We start from the raw sequence: 8,232 nt of genomic DNA on the forward strand, positions 1-8,232 counted from the left end.
TTTTGATGTTGAATCAATGTTGAAACCTGACATTGATTCAACGTTATATTTTCTAATACTGTTGACATTGAAACAATGTCAGGTTTTGATGTTGAATCAATGTTGAAACCTGACATTGATTCAACGTTATATTTTCTAATACTGTTGACATTGAAACAATGTCAGATTCTGATATTGAAACACTGTTGAGCTATGGTGTTGATTTTCCACCTCTTTCGCACAGTTGCTTTTTATTAAAACAACAGTTAAATCATGACTGGAAATCTACCTTTCTTTATAGGTATTTTAACCAATACTAAACTACTGCATGTTTCCATCAATACTTCAACCACCTAAACACATAATTGTACTTATTCCTTAAATTGGACACCCTTTATAAAAAAAAAACCAAATGTCTCACAATGTATCATGTCAATATTAATATCCTAAAATAAGAAAGCATTGCATGTGATGTAACAGAGAAAAAAAACAAACAAAAAAAGGTCAATAGGCATGTTTCGTTTGCTAAATACTTTATTAAAAGACAGTTTCCTATTTACGTTTATATGATTCACAGAAGTTTGTAATTTTTTGCATGATGTGCGTCCTGCACCACCCAAACGATCTGGGGCGTATCGGAGCCATTTCTGCACTGCTTGTGCAAAGACAAACTCGGACAGAGTTTGCCCCTAACTGCTGCGTCAGGCCATCTAGGACAAAAATACACACACACAAAATAAGTGAATTAGAGCACATGAATAAGCTCTTGTTAACTGTCTTCAGCGGGGAGAAAGTATGTAAACTCCTAGGCTGATAAACATGAAAGTCACCAGGTGTAAATCTGCAAACTGCCGCATTTGATTCCCAAAGAGCTATGAGCGGAAAAAGTGATAAGTCTTAGCATGGTGTGCCGTGTATCCTTTAAAACAAAATAAACATGGGGTCCTCGGGCTGTACAAACTACAACCTGAGGACTAAACAAGCCAAAGACCAAAGACTCCATCTCCAGATTAACCAGACATGAAAGTCTTGTTATTAAGAAAGACAAAGTAATATGGCATAAAAATGGTAAAACTTACCAAATATGCATTTGCAGAGCGCTGTATCTTTAAATGCCCTTTTTTGCTTTGTCTGGTCCTTGGTTTTTTTTTCCCTGCCCAGTTTAGTACCGAGGCCAGCTCGTTTGTAATGGCATAAGCCATTACACGGCTGACTCGCACCTCCAGTGTGGTCTCTCCAATCAAGGCAAAGCGTCTCACCTATAGACACATTTTAAGAGATGTCTTAAATGTGTATGCAAGTGCTTGTGTGTTTAATCAACAGGCCGTTGTTATGTATTTAAATCACATCTGACAGCTATTACACTTTATAGTTACAAAGTGTACATAACCTTTACATACTTACCATTGCCTTATTTGCCTCTTGTGATTGAAGAGCTGGCTCTGCATTGTTTAGCTCCTCAATGTTGTGCAAGGGCAAATCCAGAGGCAGTACCCCAGCATCTACCGATTCATTGCAGCCGGTATTGCGGATGGCTCTGACCTCCTCACGGAGTTTGTTAACAGCTCTCGTCAGGTCTGACAGAAAAAGATAATTTTTTTTTAAGTATTTAAGAATACAGACAACTTGTCAAAAGTTTCCTTGTGTCACACACAGATATGTACAAAGACACCAGACAGTATTTTATTACCTGGTATTTTCACTCGAGGGGGCTGGGGAAAGGCAAGGCAAGGCAAGTTTATTTGTATAGCACAATTCAACAACAAGGTGATTCAAAGTGCTTTACAGAGACATTAGAAACAAAAACAAATAAAAAGCATGATTTAAAATTGATTAAAACAAGCAAATAAACTAACTAACTAATTAACAAACAAACAAACAAAACAGTATATAAAATCAAAACAGATAAAATCAGAACAGTAGATAAGATCAGTAGTTAAATGTAAGTTTTGAAATTTAAGCTTAAAAGTGTGGATTTGGTGCTTTATTCAAATGCAGCTGAGAACAGGTGAGTCTTCAACCTGGATTTAAATAAACTGAGTGTTTCAGCTGATCTGAGGCTTTCTGGGAGTTTGTTCCAGATATAAGGAGCATAAAAGCTGAATGCAGCTTCTCCGTGTCTGGTTCTGACTCTGGGAACTGATAAAAGACCGGATCCAGATGACCTGAGGGATCTGGAAGGTTCATACTGGGTCAGGAGGTCATTGATGTATTTTGGTCCTAAACCATTCAGAGCTTTATAGACCAGCATCAGAACTTTAAAGTCTATCCTCTGACGGACAGGCAGCCAGTGTAAAGACCTCAGAGCTGGACTGATGTGGTCCACTTTTTTGGTCTTAGTGAGGACTCGAGCAGCAGAGTTCTGAATGAGCTGTAGTTGTCTGACTGATTTTTTTCGGTAGACCTGTAAAGATGCTGTTACAGTAATCAAGCCTACTAAAGATGAATGCATGGACTAGTTTTTCCAGGTCCTGTTGAGACATCAGATCTTTTATCCTTGAAATATTCTTGAGGTGATAGTAAGCTGACTTTGTTATTGTCTTAATGTGTTTTTCTAAGTTTAGGTCTGCATCCATCACTACACCCAAATTTCTCGCCTGGTTTGTGGTTTTTAGATGTATAGGTTGAAGTTCTCTGGTGACCTGTAATCGTTTTTCTTTGGCGCCAAAGACTATTACCTCAGTTTTGTTTTTGTTTAGCTGGAGAAAATTGTGGCACAACCAGTCATTAATTTCCTCAATGCATTTACCAAGAGCCTGCACAGGGCCTTGGTCTCCTGGTGACATTGTGATATATATTTGTGTGTCATCTGCATAGCTGTGATAGTTTATTTTGTTGTTGTTTATAATCTGTGCCAGTGGGAGCATGTAAATGTTAAACAGAAGGGGTCTCAAGATGGAACCTTGGGGAACTCCACATGTGATACTTGTCTGCTCAGATGTGAAGTTACCTATTGATACAAAGTATTTCCTGTTTTCTAAGTATGTTTTGAACCAGTTTAGTACAGTTCCTGAAAGACCTGTCCAGTTCTCCAGTCGTTTGAGTAATATGTTGTGGTCAACTGTATCAAATGCTGCACTGAGATCCAGTAAAACTAAGACTGACATTTTTCCACTGTCTGTATTCAGACATATGTCATTAAACACTTTGGTCAGAGCGGTTTCAGTGCTGTGGTTCTGTCTAAAACCTGACTGGAAGGCATCGTAGCAATTATTCTGTTTTAAGAAGTAACTGAGCTGTTGAGAAACTGCTTTTTCAATGATCTTACTTAAAAATGGGAGATTTGAGATCGGCCTGTAGTTGTTCATTTGTGTCTTGTCAAGATTGTCCTTTTTCAGTATAGGTTTGATTACAGCAGTTTTTAGTGATTCTGGAAACACACCTGATAATAAAGAAAAGTTGACGATCTGTAACAGGTCTGACTCTAAAGTCTTTGAGACCTTTTTGAAAAAACTTGTTGGCAGGACATCTAAACAGCAGGAGGAGGAGTTCAGTTGACCTAAGATGTCCTCCAGGTCTTTGCTGTTAATAGGGTGAAACTGTTTCATGGTATTTAAACAGTTTTTTGGTGGACACAGTACATATCCTGGATCTGCTGTTGATGTACCAATTGCTTGTCTATTTTTTTGGATTTTTTCTGTGAAGAATTTGGCAAAGTGCTTTGGCTCAGCAGGGATCAGCTTACAGGTAGAATACAGCTGCTGGATGGGATTAGCATGTCATAGCTATCTACCAAACTGCTAACTGGGGGATTTCAGGCCATCTATGGATCATTTTTGCTAACTGTTTATTCAGCTTAGGCTCACAGGGCTGCAGCCTGTGCCCTAGCTGTCATAGGGCAAGAGGCGTGGTCCACCTGCACAGGTGAGCAGTCCATCACAGGGCCAACAGAGAGCGACAGAGAAGCACTCCCTCACATCCACACCTACAGCCAATGTAGAAGCACCAATGAACCTAAGCAGCATTTCATTGGACTGTGGGAGAACATCCAACCTCCACAGAAAGGCCCAGCTGACCAACAAGCTTCAACCTACAACCTTCTTGCTCTAAGGCACTAGTGCTAACCACTTTTGCCCATTTCAGCCCAAATCCTGCATCTTCCTGTTTCTGACTCCAGGCCAGCTCCACTAACACTTTCTCATCAGACACTGCCACCTAGTGGAGGAAGTCTTAGTTCCATTTGAAGCTTCAGATTACAGTTAGTTCCTTTACAAAGAGGTGGAGGTGGTGGGGCCACAGCACCATCATCACTGAGTGCCATAGGACACTTAACCTTTGTTTCCATATGCTGGGAACTTCCTGTTGTTCCAAGGAGGACTGGAAAATGTGTGAAAATCTCCCAGTCAGTTCCTCACAGCACACTTCAATCATTTCCCTCCCACAGCATCAGGACCAGGGCTTTTTCTCTCTTTGGTCCCACTAAGAGATTTCCACACAAACACCTCATCAGTGGGACTCTCAGAGCTACCAGCCCTTTGCTACAATCACAAAGCTCTTCATTGAAATCAATGATATCAAAGCTGGAATCAAATGAGTCCAAGTCTTCTGCTGATTCAGCATCACATTCATCTTTGCTCCTTGTTCTGCATCCCCACCATGGACTTCATTCCTTTCCAAGCCAGCCTTGAGTGTCCTTTATTCAGCTCATCCTCTGCTTTACTTTTACACCTGATTTTAGCTGCTTTATCTCTCTTTCAACAGGTTTCTGTGCCTCAATCTTTTTCTTCTCTCCCTCATAACAAGACAGCTTCTTCTGCCTGAGAACATGTTGGAGTGATTTACTAATCCAGGGCTGCTTATTGGGGAAAATACTTCCTGTTTCCAAAGTAATCCCCATTTTTCCCAGAAAGAAATGTCAGTAGAAATCGATGATCTAAGTGAGAACATGAGCCTTTAAAAAGTCCCAGTGGGTGCAGTCAAAGCAGTCCCTCAGTCCCAGTATAGTCTTTGGTCCAGACTGGAAACACTGTGTGCCCAGTTTGAGCTCTCTTCAGTGCTGTGACCTGACAGACCCAGAGGGGCCATCACTTCACATTTAGAAGCTTCCCTGTTGGAGTCACAACACATGTCCAATACTTAGTCTGTCTTGTTGGACCAAGGGCGTAGATTTGGTTTTGCCATTGGTGGGGACGAATAATTCAACCACCGAACTCTGCCCTGTTTCTTTTTTTTTCCCTTTTTGTTTTGGCTTCTTAATAAAAAGAGGAGAAATATACTTGCCTACATATGCTATTCTACGTGCTTTTAAACCATTTAAAATCACAATTCATAGTTTTATATGTGAATTATATAATGTTAAATTACTATTAAACAAATGACTGACTAAAGTATTTTAGGCTTTAGTTTACTTCAGCCATAATCCATATAAATCAGGTATCATACAAAAATAAAAATAGAGTCATGACAATAAAAGAATATGACTTTAAGGACTTAACAACATTACTTCTGTTATATTTTGGCACTAAGGGAACACTGAATGACCTGGTGGGTTTTGTCCATAAAACTACTCGTCTAAGATTACCACAGAGTAAAAGATCTCTCAGCAAAATTATGCAACATTTTAGGCACTATTGCTCCGATCAAATCAGTGAGCTGAGATGTTTTATTCTAAACATGAACTACTGTTACAGCAACAGACATGGACTACTGGCGTCCCACACAACTCAACGTCCACTATGTGAAGGAGCCAAACACATGCCTGGTCCTCTCATTAACTGAGATAAACTGCTGGCATATTGGTTTTGCATCTATACTGTCCAGTCTCTCCTGGTGGACATACAGCAGCATTGTTTAATCTCATTTGAGTCACTGTTGACCTTACCCATGTTTTTAGTCTTCTGAGAGCACTGAGGCTTCTTTCAGCCTCAGTACCTGCGTTTTATCCTCAGATTACAATTATTATTCTGTGCTTGATGTGCCTCACCTTTGGCCCTGGCTCCTCCCCTCTGACTGCACTAGGACATATTGTCACCTGATAAAATTACACATTGATTCGTGCCATATAAAAAGTGAGACGTGTCAATTCAGATTCTTTGTCAAACATACACTAATGAATCAATTTACAGCAGCAGCCTAACAATTGTCATGATAATAAATACTAGTTAATCTATAGCACCAAATCATCAGTCAGTCACCTGTGACCTCGCCTCTTCACCTCTGAGCTACAACATGGCAGAGCTGCCTCTGTCACCTGATGAATAACAGTGAGACATTCCACATACGTGCAGTCACACATGTGCTTCAAATACAGTCATGAACCAACAAGTCATCATCCAATTCCACCTGTGATCTTGTGTCACCATTGCTCTCTGAGCTTTGTGTTGGTTCTTCTGTCACCTGACAAATAGGACATACATGACAATAAGAATAAAATGTGGAGCTGCTTCAGTGTTTCTGTCAATTTGTGCAGATCTTGACTCATCAGTAATGTTTGTAGGGTGAGTGCATTTTTAAAACAATTTGTGCAAACTGCACTACAAGGTGGATATTTGCAAAATAATGACTACCTCATGACATTTTGTCGCAAAAATTAACCCTATGAATATGTCAGCACCATTAGGATGAAATTATTGTGTCACCAACATTTTAATGTTAGACGTATAATTTTAACAGCCTCTGTGAACTAATAACTAAAACAAATCTGCGCCCTTCTGTTGGACCAACTGGAAGAAATGATTCAAAGACTTAGTCACAGAACAGAGATTCAAATCTCCAAAATCCAACTGGCTGCATCAGGACATATAGTCTGAAACTCTGCACAGTTTCCTGTTTGAAGCTGCTTCCTGTTGGCTTCAGCTGTTTGGAGTTTCCATTTTCTAAACTTCTACATTCTGAACCTTCTTCATCTCTGAACAGATGATGAAACACTGAATGATTTCAAGCACTTTGTCTAATAAACTTACATCTTTCATTCTTTATACAGATTGATGAGCTGTGGTTTGTCAAAGATCAGCTGTGATTATCTGGCAGCAGCACTGAAGTCCAACCCCTCCCATCTGAGAGAGCTGTACCTGTATGGAAACAACCTGAAGGATCCAGATGTGAAGCAGCTGTCTGATCTTCAGCAGAGTCCAGACTACAGACTGAAGACTCTGGGGTCAGTAGAGTGATGGAGTGAGTGGGTGGTGCTGTCAGCAGTATTGTACTAAACACAGTCAGTATGAAACAAAGATCCAGTGTTTCCTGTAAAGCTGCAGCTTCTCAGTGAAGCTGTGAGAGGAGAACGGTGACAGGCTTCAGGATTGGACACAAACACTTCCTGTTTCTCACCTTTATGGTCACCATAGTAACGGCTGACACGCTCTGATCAAACACTGTCAACAGCCAATCAGCTCTCTGAACAAAGCAGCACGCAGACCAATGACTGCATTGATTTCCAAGTTTAAAGCAGTGAAGAACACAGTCTGTAGGTGAGGAAGAATTTAGTGAGAGCAGATGTTTGGATGGAATTCCTCCAGTTAACAGCTGGAACCGTCCATCTGGATTGTTGGGCTTGTTGTTGGGGTTCCTACAGAGCTCAGAGTGGACACACCAAGGTTCTTCTAATGAATGAAAGTCCAAACTCAAACTAGGAGGGAAAAACATTTTCAGCAACTTCAATAAAAATCCAAAGATTAGAAAAAGTGAAGCAACAATGAGTCCTAGTACAGTCCCAGCACTGACGTCCCTGCTGCTCTTTATACTGGATGTGCTGCATCACTGACTGACAGCTGATGAAGAGTCTCTGGAAACACTCGTTTATCTCCTCTGCTCTTCCTCCTTCTCTCTGCAGGTGGTGATGATGGTAAACAGGACGGTGTGTGTGCTGAGAGAGGAGCAGCTGTGTCCTGATGATCCAGAGAGGTTGAAGCAGCAGCAGCTTGTGTGTAGAGACGCTCTGACTGGGCCATGTTACTGGGAGGTGGAGAGGAGAGCTTCATCCAGCAGTGACTGACAGAGGAATGAAGTGCAGATGACTGTCAGTGCTGCAGAGTGAACTGCTCTGAGAACAGCTCCACTGTCAGACACAATGTAGAGTCCAGCATCACCCCTGTGTGTCCCTCTGGATCTGACAGAGGATCATCAGTGTATCTGGACTGCTCTGCTGCTGCTCTGTCCTTCTACAGTCTCTGCACAGTCTCTGTCTCACTCTGGAAAGATTTTACAACTTGTTGTAATTACAGAACGTTAATATAATATTCAAACATGTGATCTTCTCTTTATTTCTGAATCTTTACCAAATAAAGAAAAACCAAACTAACAAACAGAAGCTGT

The 8,232-nt window shown here is 40.8% G+C and overlaps 1 long non-coding RNA gene across 1 annotated transcript; it reads right to left on the minus strand.

Moving 5' to 3' along the window:
- Positions 1–495: 495 nt before the first annotated feature.
- LOC113018303 (uncharacterized) lies at positions 496–1,553 on the minus strand. The gene is made up of 2 exons (XR_003271756.2): positions 1,384–1,553; positions 496–1,238 (listed from the first exon to the last, which is right to left on the minus strand). It is a non-coding gene; the product is annotated as an uncharacterized LOC113018303 (long non-coding RNA).
- Positions 1,554–8,232: the final 6,679 nt, after the last annotated feature.

Source organism: Astatotilapia calliptera, chromosome 23, assembly GCF_964374335.1.
Source record: "Astatotilapia calliptera chromosome 23, fAstCal68.1, whole genome shotgun sequence".
Lineage (NCBI taxonomy): Eukaryota > Metazoa > Chordata > Actinopteri > Cichliformes > Cichlidae > Astatotilapia > Astatotilapia calliptera.